Here is a 12,448-nt window from a genome sequence, read left to right on the forward strand (position 1 = left end):
CTCCCCCCATCCCCTGCTTGTATTCGAGACAGGCATTCTACTTCTCTCACTCACTAACATTGTCATGATAATTGTTAGTGTAGTTATTTCTCTAACTGCACTTACCACACTTTGTGGTAAGCTTCATATCGTGAGTCAGTTCTTCCAGCCCTCATCTCTATTGTCTCTGGGCATTACTACAATAATGACTTTCATTCTTTTTTAAAACCCATAGATGAGTGAGACTATTCTGTCTCTATCTCTCTCCTTCTGACTTATTTCACTCAGCATAATAGTCTCCATGTCCATCCATGTATAGGAAAATTTCATGACTTCATCTCTCCTGACAGCTGCATAATATTCCATTGTGTATATGTACCACAGTTTCTTTAGCCATTCATCTGTTGAAGGGCAAGATTGTGGTCATCTGAGGAGAAGCACCATCTATCCTGTTCAGTGTTAGGGCTAGGGCACATGGCATGGTATCATGGATTATACACCCATGGTATAACCTAGACAATCCTCCTCCTCTCAGAGTATCAATCATTCGCTTTTGCTCCAAAGATTTTCATGGGTCCGAGCAATAGTTTAGTTTAGTGAATAGGGTGTTTGCCTTGCATACTGCAGACCTGAGTTCAACCCCTGACATATGATCCCCTGAGCCTCACGAAGAGTGATTCCTGTACATAGTGCCAGGTGTAAGCCCTGAGCACCACCTTTGTTTTCTTGGCACCCCAAATCCACTTTGTTGGGTGGCTACTTTGCTTTCTTCCCTACCAAGCTGTGAGCTATGTGCTTTTTTCAGTGTAACATAACTCATGCCCACCCACCCCAGCCTTGAAACTGGTGGGAGGGCTACTGTCTGCAAAAAACATCTGAGGACAGTGAGGGTCCCAAGCCACTCCCAACTTCATTTTCTGTTACTGACTCTGTGGTCTAGATACAGGACATGCAAAGGTCACAGCTGAAGGAACTGATTCAGTAGGCTGGAGCACTGATTTGCATGCAGGAGTTCAGGGGATTCCCAGCTCTACATGGTCCCTGAGCACCCCTGATAGTAGCTCCAAAAGAAAAGTAATACATTTTTTTTGAGGGGGGGGACATACTCAGTGGTGCTCAAGGTTTACTCCTGGTTCTACACTCAGGAATCACTCCTGGCTGCATCAGGGAATTATACGGGATACCAGGGATCAAGCCTGAGTTAGCTGCATGTGAAATTGCCCTACTGGCTATAATATCACTCAGGGTTTACTCTTTCGAGAAGATGGGAGACTGAAGTGATAGCATGGCGGATAGTACAGAGGCTATCAGGAGTGATCCCTTAGTACAGAGCCAGGAATAAGTCCTGAGCACCGCTGGGTGTGGTTCCCCCCACCTCCCACCAAATGTATAGTTTAATCTGAATAAAATAGAGCTTCAGAATAAGAAACCCATATGCAAAGAAAGCTTTAGGGTTCTCTAAAAGTTTCTCTCATATTTTATAAGTAGCTTTTGGAAGCATATATACTTATAATGGCTGTCACAATTTTTGATTTTAAACTTTGTTTAAAATCTTTTTTTTTTCTTTGTTCTTTTTTCTTGGGAGGGGGGTGTCACACCGGCAGCACTCAGGGGTTACTCCTGGCTCTGTGCTCAGAAATTGATCCAGATGGGGCTGGAGAGATAGCATGGAGGTAGGGCATTTGCTTGCATGCAGAAGGACAGTGGTTTTAATCTCAGCATCCCATATGGTTCCCTGAGTCTACCAGGAGCGATTTCTGAGCATAGAGTCAGGAGTAACCCCTGAGCACTGCCGGGTGTGACCCAAAAACCAAAAGTAAAAAAAAAAAAAAGAAAAAAAAAGGGGGTCCGGTGAGGTGTCTGCCTTGCAAGCGCTAGCCAAGGATCAGGACCATGGTTCGATCCCCGGCGTCCCATATGGTCCCCCCAAGCCAGGGGCAATTTCTGAGCCCTTAGCCAGGAATAACCCCTGAGCACCAAATGGGTGTGGCCCGAAAAAACAAACAAACAAAAACAAAAAAAAAAAAAAAAAGAAATTGCTCCTGGCAGCTCAGGGGACCATATGGGATGCCGGGATTCGAACCACCATCTGTCCTGGATTGGCTGCATGCAAAGCAAATGCCCTACCTCTGTGTTATCTCTTTGGCCCCTAAAAATCAATTTTTGTAAATGCTTTTCAGAGCGCATCTGAGATTTCAATTAAAGAAACAGCAACGCCCATACTTGCTGATAAACCACTTGCTGTCTGCTAAATGCTTTCTGAATCTCAAAATTCCTCTAATCTTCAAATTTCACTACGTCCCCACTTTATAGACAGCATGAGACGCCATAAGAGACTAATTTTTTGGAGAGGTTGTTGAGTCACACCTGGGGGTACTTGGGATTGAACTTGGCTGGGCTGCATACAAGGCAAGTGCTTTCACTCCTGTACTATCTCTGTGACCCCAACAAGAGATTCATTACGAAGTGACTTTTCCATGGCTGACTCTATTGTTTTGTTTTTGGGTCATAGCAGAGGTGCTCAGGGCTTAGTTTTTGCAGGGGTCAGTAGAACAGGTCAACGTTTGTAAGGCAAGCACCCTCCCCACTGAACTATCTCTCCAGCTACCAGGCACCAAGGTAGATTCTACTGCAATCTTATTTGAATTGGGGAGGGGTGGTATTTGGGGCTACACCCAGCAATGCTGAGGTGGAGCTGTTCCTGACTCAGAGGTCAGGTGTTGTTCCCTGGAGAAGTTGGAAGATCATGGGGGGGGGGGGGCTGGATATGAAACCTGACATATACATTCAGCCCTTTGTGCCCTGTCCTGTGGCCCCCCCAGCCCCCCCCCCCCCGCTATGGGAATTCTGGTGGAGCACCATGTGATCTGACCATCCAGGAGGTATCCTTGGGCCTGTGGGTCTGGGGTCCCCCAAATTTTCAGGTCTGTCTTTCTCTTGAATTTCCCTGTGGTTATCTCAGATGGTTGTGAGTGCCCCTCACCCCACCCCTCCACTGGGGGACATCAGATGTGCCTGTTTGTTTCTCTGAGAAGCTCCAGAGCAAAGGTCCCAGCCCGGAGGCCAGATGTTCACAGCTGGGCAGCCTCCTTGCCTCTTCCCTCCTCTCCCCCATCCTTCAGTGTGACTGTCCAGGCTTCCAGCTGGCTGCAATGCCCCCCTCCCCAGCTTACCCCAGAGGCCAAGTGTGAGAAAGTCCCCTCAGGCCATTCTTTTAGTCAGTCCTACCCCAGTCACCCTCCACCCCATCCTTCTTTCCCCGGGGTGGGGAGTGAACTGAGATCCAGTCAGTCAGCAGCGGGCGAAAGTGGGAACAAAGGGAAGGAAAGTCATTTCCTGTCAAGAGGAAGGAAGAAGGCTGAGATCCAGCCAGCCAGCCAGCCACCCAGAGCGGGCAGCCAGGCTGAGTGAGGGCCTCCAGGGGTGCCCATGGTGTCCACCAACCTCTGACCTATTCCAAAAAGTTCTGGCACCACCTCCAAGCTCTGTTCTCAAGTACTCTATGCTTTGGTTCTGGGTTTGGACTAAGAGTTTGTTGGGGGTACCCTGCACACACACACACACACACATCCTGCAGACCCCATCCACTCCAAGAAGGGAGCTTAGCAGCCTTATTTAGGGTTTTCCTTCTCTCCTACCCCAGGGAAGCAGAGGTGATACACAGCTGGGTCACACGGGGTCACGACCCACCTGCTGAGAGACTCTAGGTCACTGAACCTCTCTGTGTCCCAGCAGGGTTTTCTTTCACCCTTCTTAAGGTGAGAATAATGGGCTGTTTGGGTAGAGCAAAGGGGAGCAAAGGGAGCAGCAAGGTGGCCCCAAAGGCCAGTGCCCTGTGCTTTGAATACAAGAGACCTGAGGAGTGATCCCTAAGCAAATGACCGGTGTGGCCCCAAACCTCCTCCCCAAAAAGGGCGAGGTCAAGATCTTAGTAGGTGATCGGTGCAAAAAAAGGCATTTTTAGGGTCACCCCGCTCCCTGCAACGGAGTCCAGGGAGCCAGATTCCACGGTGGGTGGGTGGGTGGGGCTGGGGAGAACCAGGGTCGAGGGAATCAACGGGGGCACTGCCCAGCTGCTTCTTGGGGTCCTCATGTCTGAGCTGGAGAAAACTCCATTCCAAGATATCCCTAGGAATTCCTACTACTTCCCAGCACCCCAAGACTCCCCACTCCCAGAGAGAGAGCTGAGGCCCATAGAAGGACGCCCCAGACCTCCCCCTTTTTTCGTGCGCCCAGCCAGCGGGGCGCAGGGCCGGGTCAGCGCGGGGCGCGCCAGGTCTTTAATTCGTTCCATGTGCGGGACGCGGGTCCTCTTTGTGCGGGAGCTTCCGCCCTGCCCACCCCAACTCCGGGCGTCCGGCTGGCGGCTGGTGGGGGGACCCGAGGCCGCCCCTTCTTCCCCTGCGCACAGAGAACCGCCCCCCCAAAAAATACCCCAAACCCTCAGCAGCTCTCCACTCCTGGAGCGCGCGGCCGGGGTCCCAACCTGGAGTCCCTTGGCGAGGGTAGGTGCTGTCTCCTGTGTCATCTGCGCTCAGCCCAAAGCGGGCACGGAAAGACGGGGTGGGGTACCCCCAGGCCCCAGGCTGGTTCTCTTACCTGGGACGCCCCGCGCCGCGCCCCGATCGCTCAGGGTCCCCGGTTCCAACCGAGCCGAGCCCCGGGCAGCGCGCGCCTCCGCCCCTGCGCCCTCCCCGCCCCCCGATTCCTCCGCCCCGCGCCCGGCCGCCTGCCCATAAAAGGTGACGCTTCGGGGAGGGGGGCCGGGAGTCCCGCCCCTACCTGCCCCCCACCTGCCCGGCCGCCCCCTCCCCCTCCCTTTGTTCTCTCCACCCTCCCCCCACTTTCCTTCGGCCTCCCTCTGCGGAGGGGTGGCCCGGTGCTGGGTGCCGGAGGGACTGTGCCCCGCCTGTCCCCAAGACCCTTGGCGCGCACGCACCCCTTTCCGCACCTGCCCCTGGGAGTGGAGGATTTGGGGGGGGGGTTTGCACCTGAGTTTGCCATGAGTCACCTGGGGTTGGGTTCCCAGATCCTCTCCTTTTGGACTATGATCCCCCCACTTCCCTGAACCTCAGTTTCCTCTTCTGTAAAGTGGGTTAAGACCACTTAAGGATAAGTTTGGGGTTTTCCCCCCGAGCTTGACCCTTAAGGCATACGCAGACTGCTTAGGGATGAAAGGTGCTTGCTTGGGCCTAAATGGGCCAACTTGAGTTTTCTCTGTCTATGGGACCCCCAAGTCTTCTGCTGGTGGGCGCCTGGACCCCCCCAGGAGACAGATTCTTGTCTCTTCTAGTAATCTCAGTTGATTCCCTCTCAGCTTTGGCACCCCAGGCCCCTGGACCCCCGTTTCAAGCTGGAGTAGATAAAGGGGGAGTGGAGGGAGAAGCCATCCCGGATGAGGCCTGCGTCCCTGGAGGCCTCCAGTCTTTGCTGGGAAAAGAATCTGGGTCTATGCAGAGCAAACAGATTGTTCTTGTGATTAGAGCTGGAGCCAGAGGAACTGAGCTCAGCTGGGGGAATTCAGGCAGGCTCTCCTAGGGGGGTGGGGGGTTGCTTCTGAGACCCTCAATCTTTTAGGTGCCCTGGGCTGGAACTCCTAGAACCTTAACCCTCCTTACACCTTTACCCACTTTTGGTCCCCCAGATTCTGCAATTACAAAAGCTTAACTGGGGAGCATGAAGGACAACACAGCGGTAGGGCGTTTGCCTTGCACAAGGCAGACCCAGGACGGACCTAGGTTCAATTCCCGACTTCCCATAGTCTCTTGAGCCTGCCAGGAGCAATTTCTGCTTGCAGAGTCAGGAGTAACCCCTGAGCTCCACTGCGGTGGCATATGACCCAAAAACAAAAACAAAAAAAGGCTTAACTGTAGCTCTTAAGATGACCTGAAGGATACCTTTACTGCTCTACCAACCTGAGGCTTTGACAGATTTTTTTGTTTTGTTTTGTTTTGGGGCCATATTCTGCAGTGCTCAGGGGTTACTCCTGGCTTTGCACTAAGACAAACTCAAGGCTCATTTTTGGGCCTGAGCGATAGCACAATTGGTCGGGCATTTGCCTTGCACATGACCAACCTGGGTTATCCCTGGCATTCCATATGGTCACCCGAGCTGGCCAGAAATAACTTGTTTTTTTCGTTTGTTTTTTGTTTTTGGGTCACACCTGGTGCCACTCAGCGGTTACTCCTGGCTCTAGGCTCAGAAATCACCCCCGGCAGGCTCGGGGCATCATATGGGATGCCGGGATTTGAACCACCGTCCTTCTGTATACAAGGCCTTGCCTCCATGCTATCTCTCCGGCCCCCATCCAGAAATAACTTCTGAGGGTAGAGCCAGGAGTAATCCCTGAGTGCTGCTGGGTATGGCCCCAAACAAAAACAAACCAAGGCTCATTCTTTCTTGTTTTGTTTTGTTTTGTATGTGACCATAACCAGTAGTGCTCTGGCTCTGTGCTCAGAGGTCATCTCTGGCAGTGCTGGGGAAATCATATGGGATGCTGGCTGGGGATAGAACCTGGGTCAGCCACCTTTAAGGAAGGCTACCCGCTGTGCTATCACTCTGGTTCATTCTTGCTTGGCAACAGAGAAAAGATGACTGAACTTGAGATGAGAAGGACAGAGAACCTTAGCAAAAGTGCCATGCAGGTGGGGGGGGGGGCGATATTTTTGGACCTTCAACTCCCTTTCCAAGTGCTTTGTGACAGCGTCTTACTTAAAACAGAGAAATGGAGTCACCAGGTTGGGGAGATCACATGCTTTGAATGTCAGAGACCTTGCTTCAATTCCTAACACCTCTGGATGTGACCCAATCTCCCAAACCCCTCCTTCCAAATAGCAGTTTTCTCCCCCACTCTGTGAGATCCCTTGCATATTATCACTGCACCTCTCCATGGACCATGAAATACTAAACCCTTTATTTGGGACCATGTCCAGGGTCACGTAAACTCCATTTAGAAGCCAGGCCTCCTTGTACTTGCCCAGGGCTAAGACCTGCAACAGAGGAATAGGGAGTTAAGCTACCACTACTTACCTTCTTGGGTTTTTTGTTTTGTTTTGGTGTTTTGGGGGCCACACTCAACTGCACTCAGGGGTTACTCCTGGCTCTGCACTCAGAAATCATTCCTGGCAGGTTCGGGGAACCATATGGGATGCTGGGGATTGAACCCGGGTCTGTCCCGGGTTGGCTGCATGCAAGGCAGACACCCTACCACTTTGTTATCACTCTGGCCCCACTACTTACCTCTGTCCAATTTCACCTCTGCCCCTACTCCTGGGGGCTAAGAATATCCGGGCTAAGGGTCTTGTGCACCAGCATGGATCAGTGCCACGCCCCCAGGTGCCACACTTCCTGCAATGAAAACCCAGGAAGTGCACTGAGGGAAAACACATGCCCTTTGTCTGCCAGCTCAGAGCCTGGCTCCCTTTTCCTGTGCAACCAGCCTGCCTCCTCCAAGCCAGGGAGCAAGGGCCCACTTTTTGGCAAGGTCCCTGGCAACTGATACCCTTGGTGGTGGAGAAAGGGTGGAGAGAGGCTGGGAACCTTTGCTGTTGTCCAACCAGCCAATTAAGCAACAGGGTACATACTACCATCACAGGATGCTTTTGTTTCTGTCTGGTTTTCGGGGCCACACTACTTTGTGAGGCGACTCCTATATTGGTGCTTGGACCATAAGGAGCCAGAAATTTAAGAGCCAGGGCTCCCACACACAAAGCAGGTATGCTAACAGTTTGAACTCTCTCCCTGGGCCTCTCTCTTAGTCTTTTCTTCAGTCAGTTAAAACTGCATTTCTCTTACTTACTGCCAACAGTGAAGTCATGAATAAGATTGGTGAGATGCCCAATGTCTGGGTTTCTCTGACTGGTAGACTCTGTACCCTGTTACCACTATTTTGGTGGCCTGGAGAGTGGAGGGAGGGGATTTGGGCCACACTTGGCGGTGCTTAGGATCACTCATCAATCTTGGTGAGTTTGGGATATTGTATGTCAGGGCGCCAGGGATCAAACTCAAGTGGGGTGCATGCCAAGTTTGCATCTTGCCTGTACAATATCTATCCAGCTCCTTTATTTTCTCAGTTCTTTAAATGATCCCGGTCCTTTGTTGTTGATGATACTGATATTGTTGTGATGATGTTGTTGTGATATTGGGTTGCACAAACATCTGGCTGTGGCTCTCCTTCATTATTAAGCTGTGGTGCTCCCTGGAGGTGGTGCTCCCTGGAGGTGAGGTACCTGCACAATGCTCACTATCGCTCACTCTTTGCTGAGGCACACAGCTATGGTTGGGGGGGACTTGATGAAGTCACTATGATCTTTATGCATATGCTTGACAAAGTTTGCACTTCCTAGTTGTGGCACTCACACTTTTTTTTTGGGGGGGGGCATAATTGGCGATACTCAGGGATTACTCAGCTCTGCACTTTGGAATCACTCCTAGTGGTACTCAGGGGATGCCAGGAATTGAACCTTGGTCAACTGCATACGCTACCTGCTATACTATCATTTCAGTTTCACATCTTTTGTTTTTTTGTTTTGTTTTGTTTTGTTTTGTTTTTTTGGTCACACCAGGCAGCTCTCAGGGGTTACTTCTGACTCTATGCTCAGAAATCACTCCTGGCAGGCTCGGGGGACCATATGGGATGCCGGGATTCAAACCAATGACCTTCTGCATGAAAGGCAAACGACTTACCTCCATACTATCTCTCCGGCCCCTCAGCTTCACATCTTTTAATTTATTTTATCCATATGTTATTTTGGTTTGGGAGGCTACTCTAGGTAGTACTCAGGTCTTACACCTGTCTCTAAGCTCAGGAATCACTCCTGTTGGTACTCGAAGGATCCCGTGCAGTATAAGGGATCAAACTCAGTTTGGACTCCTATAAGTAGGGCAAACACCTTAACCCTTGTATATCTCTCCATTCCTCACACATCTTTTTAGTTGTGATGTTTGTGGTGCTCACACACCAGACGCTGCTAACAGCTGAGTTGCCTGGATCTTTCTTGGCATGTGCACAACATCATGACCACATTCTTGTGAGGCCAATGCTCTAAATCTCTCACTAAAGATATGTGATCTAGGGGCCAGAGAGATAGCACAGCGGCGTTGGCCTTGTAAGCAGCCGATCCAGGACCTACAGTGGTTGGTTTGAATCCCGGCATCCCATATGGTCCCTCATGCCTGCCAGGAGCTATTTCTGAGCAGACAGCCAGGAGTAACCCCTCAGCACCACCATATGTGACCCAAAAAACAAAAAAAACAAGGGCCCGGAGAGATAGCACAGCGGTGTTTGCCTTGCAAGCAGCCAATCCAGGACCAAAGGTGGTTGGTTCGAATCCCGGTGTCCCATATGGTCCCCCGTGCCTGCCAGGAGCTATTTCTGAGCAGATAGCCAGGAGTAACCCCTGAGCACCGCCGGTGTGACCCAAAAAACAAAACAAAACAAAACAAAAAAAGATATGTGATCTAAGAGTCGTGGTGAAAGAGGAAGGGGTGTGGAATAATGGCGAAGAGGTCCTGGCACGCTGGTAATGGACAGGGTGTAGCTCTAGTAGCATCACAGCAATATAAGTAATACTATTGGTACTATGTAAAATAAAATAGCCAAATTAAAACAATTTTTATTTTTTGCGGAGCTGGAGCAGTGGCACAAGCAGTAGGGCATTTGCCTTGCACGTGCTGACCTAGGACCTGTTTGATCCCCTGGCATCCCATGTGGACCCCCAAGCCAGGAGCAATTTCTGAGTGCATAGCCAGGAGTATTCCCTGGGCTTCACCTGATGTGGCCCAAAAATCCAAAAATAATATATATATTTTTAATTCTTTTTTTTTTTTTTTCTTTTTTGCACTACTCTTTGGAGTGAAACCATTTGAATTTGGATCTTTGTTCTGCTACTTAATAGTTCTATGACCTTGTGCAGGACGTTTCCACTCTTGTCTGTCAGGTTCTCTCCTGGGAAGAGAGAAAAAAACCACAATCAAGGCTGTTCTGGATCTGAGACAAAGAATGTACGAGACATTCCCCAAAGGGTGAGTGATCCCCACTAGACAGTTGCCAGATGAACTGGTCTCTGCAAGTAATCGTTTCTGCTCTTTCCTTCCCTGGGAAGCAGTCTGGAAGGAAGGCGGGGTGGGGGAGGAAGGAACCTCTTCTTTCCTTTCCTCTGTGTATTCTCCTGCTCTGGCCCTTCCGGTCTCCCCTGCCCCCCTCCCAAGGCACTCAGACTGTACCTTGAGCCCAGTCATCAGATGGGTGTGGCCAAGGCCATCCCTTCCTGGAGAGGAGGAGCATGACAGAGGCCTGGCCAGGCTCTGTGTTCCATGTCCTACCTCCACGCCTTTGTTCCATCTTTTCAGCAAGTAGGAAATTGGAGGCGCAAAGAGTTTATTGCTCATATCAAAATTTTTACTTAGCATTTTTCAAATCCAGGCTCCCTTGCTTCAGACCCTTTTACTAAACAAGTCAAATGTACCAGACTAGGGTCCAGAGTGATAGCACAGTAGGTTGGACGTTTGCCTTGCATGCAGCCAACCTGGGTTTGATCCCTGGCATCCCATATGGTCCCCTGAGCCTGCCAGGAGTGATTTTTGAGCACAGAGCCAGGAGTAATTCCTGAGTGCTGCCAGGTGTGGCCCAAAAAACAAAATAAAAAATAAAGCTACTGGTAAGCTATAATAAAAATAAAATTAAAAAAATTAAAATAGAAGGATCTAGAGAGATAGCATAGAGGTAAGGCGTTTGCCTTTCATGCAGAAGGTCATCGGTTCGAATCCCGGCACCCATATGGTCCCCCGAGCCTGCTAGGAGTGATTTCTGAGCATAGAGCCAGGAGTAACCCCTGAGCATTGCCGGGTGTGACCCAAAAAAAAAAAATTAAAATGGGGCCTAAGAGATAGTATGGAAGTAAGGAGTTTGCCTTTCATGCATAAGGTCATTGGTTCAAATCCTGGCATCCCATATGGTCCCCTGAGCCTGCCAGGAGCGATTTCTGAGCATAGAGCCAGGAGTAACCCCTGAGCATTGCCGGGTGTGACCCAAAAACCAAAGAAAAAGAAAAAAAAGACAAAATTAAAATAGGGGCCGGAGCCGTGGCTCGAGCCATAAGGCACCTGCCTTGCATGCACCAGCGGTTCGATCCCCCAGCGTACCATATGGGCCCCCAAGCTAGGAGCAATTTCTGAGCACAGAGCCAGGAGTAACCCCTGAGCATCACCGGGTGTGGCCCAAAACACGAAAACAAAAAATTAAAATTAAAACAACAAAAATGTACCAGATTAGGTGAGATTCTGTTGAGCCAGAATCTGTTTTTTTGTTTTTGTTTTTGGGCCTCAGTGGCGCTAAGGGGTTGCTCCTGGCTTTGTGCTCAGAAATTGCTCCTGGCTCAGGGAACCATATGGGATGCCAAGGATCAAATCCGTATCCATCCTGGGTCAGCCTTGTGCAAGGCAAATGCCCTACCACTGTGCTACCACTTCAGCCCCTTGAGCCAGAATCTGGCTACTTGCATCCCCTTGACTGCAGGGCCAGTGTGAGATGGGGCTATGAGGACAGTAGCTTGGGCTTGGTCCCCTCTTGATGTTTCCCAAGGAAAGGGCATTCATTTAACACATAAGCATGGACTCCAGATGAGGGACTGAGTGGGCCATGAGGGGGCTTGAGACATGAGGGGCTCTGCTTGAGCAGAATCTTGAGGCTCAGAGCTCCTGAATGGCTGAGTAAACATGTAGGCATCATTTGGTGTGAACAACGTGCCACTCCTCCACTGAGCCCTTCATCATCTGCCTTGGCACTGCCACCCACCTACACTTCCATGAGTCTCTATTTCTGCAACATCTATGCAACACCCCTGCTTCTTTGGGAACAGAGAGATAGTCCAGTGGGTAGGGCAATTGCATTGCATGCAGCTAACCTGGGTTCAATACATGGCATCCCATATGGTCTCTTGAGTCTGCCAGGAATGATCTCTGAGTGCAGAGTCAGGAGTAAGCGCTGGTATGACCCAAAAACATAAAGCAAAAAATATCTTGCCTCGGGCCCGGAGAGATAGCACAGCGGTGTTTGCCTTGCAAGCAGCCGATCCAGGACCAAAGGTGGTTGGTTCAAATCCCAGTGTCCCATATGGTGCCCCGTGCCTGCCGGGAGCTATTTCTGAGTAGACAGGCAGGAGTAATCCCTGAGCAACGCCGGGTGTAGCCCAAAAACCAAAAAAACAAAAACAAAAACAAAAAAAAAAAACAAAAAACACAAAAAAAACCCATCTTGCCTCTTGGACTGTAGACTGTATCTGTATCAGTCCCCTCAATACCTGAGACCCCTTTTTACTAAAGCATAACATGGTCTAATCCCTACCACATCTCTCCAGTGGGCTTCTTGGCTTCTTTTTCAGCTGAAGAAAGATTTATTGTTAAATACATGCGAAAATGTTCTCAGCTTTTCCCTCATGTGGGGGCTGAAAGCTGAGACTAGCTGTGGGTT

At 50.3% G+C, this 12,448-nt stretch overlaps 1 long non-coding RNA gene across 2 annotated transcripts in view; it reads left to right on the forward strand.

Annotated features, from left to right (window-relative positions):
* LOC126006679 (uncharacterized) overlaps nucleotides 1-10,852 on the forward strand; it is a 32,744-nt gene extending 21,892 nt beyond the window's left edge. For both annotated transcript variants that reach the window (XR_007494869.1, XR_007494870.1), the window contains exon 2: nucleotides 10,703-10,852. This is a non-coding gene — a long non-coding RNA (uncharacterized LOC126006679). The remainder of the gene's footprint in view (nucleotides 1-10,702) is intronic.
* The last annotated feature ends 1,596 nt before the right edge of the window (nucleotides 10,853-12,448 follow it).

The sequence above is a fragment of the Suncus etruscus genome, chromosome 4 (assembly GCF_024139225.1).
Source record: "Suncus etruscus isolate mSunEtr1 chromosome 4, mSunEtr1.pri.cur, whole genome shotgun sequence".
Classification (NCBI taxonomy): Eukaryota; Metazoa; Chordata; class Mammalia; order Eulipotyphla; family Soricidae; genus Suncus; species Suncus etruscus.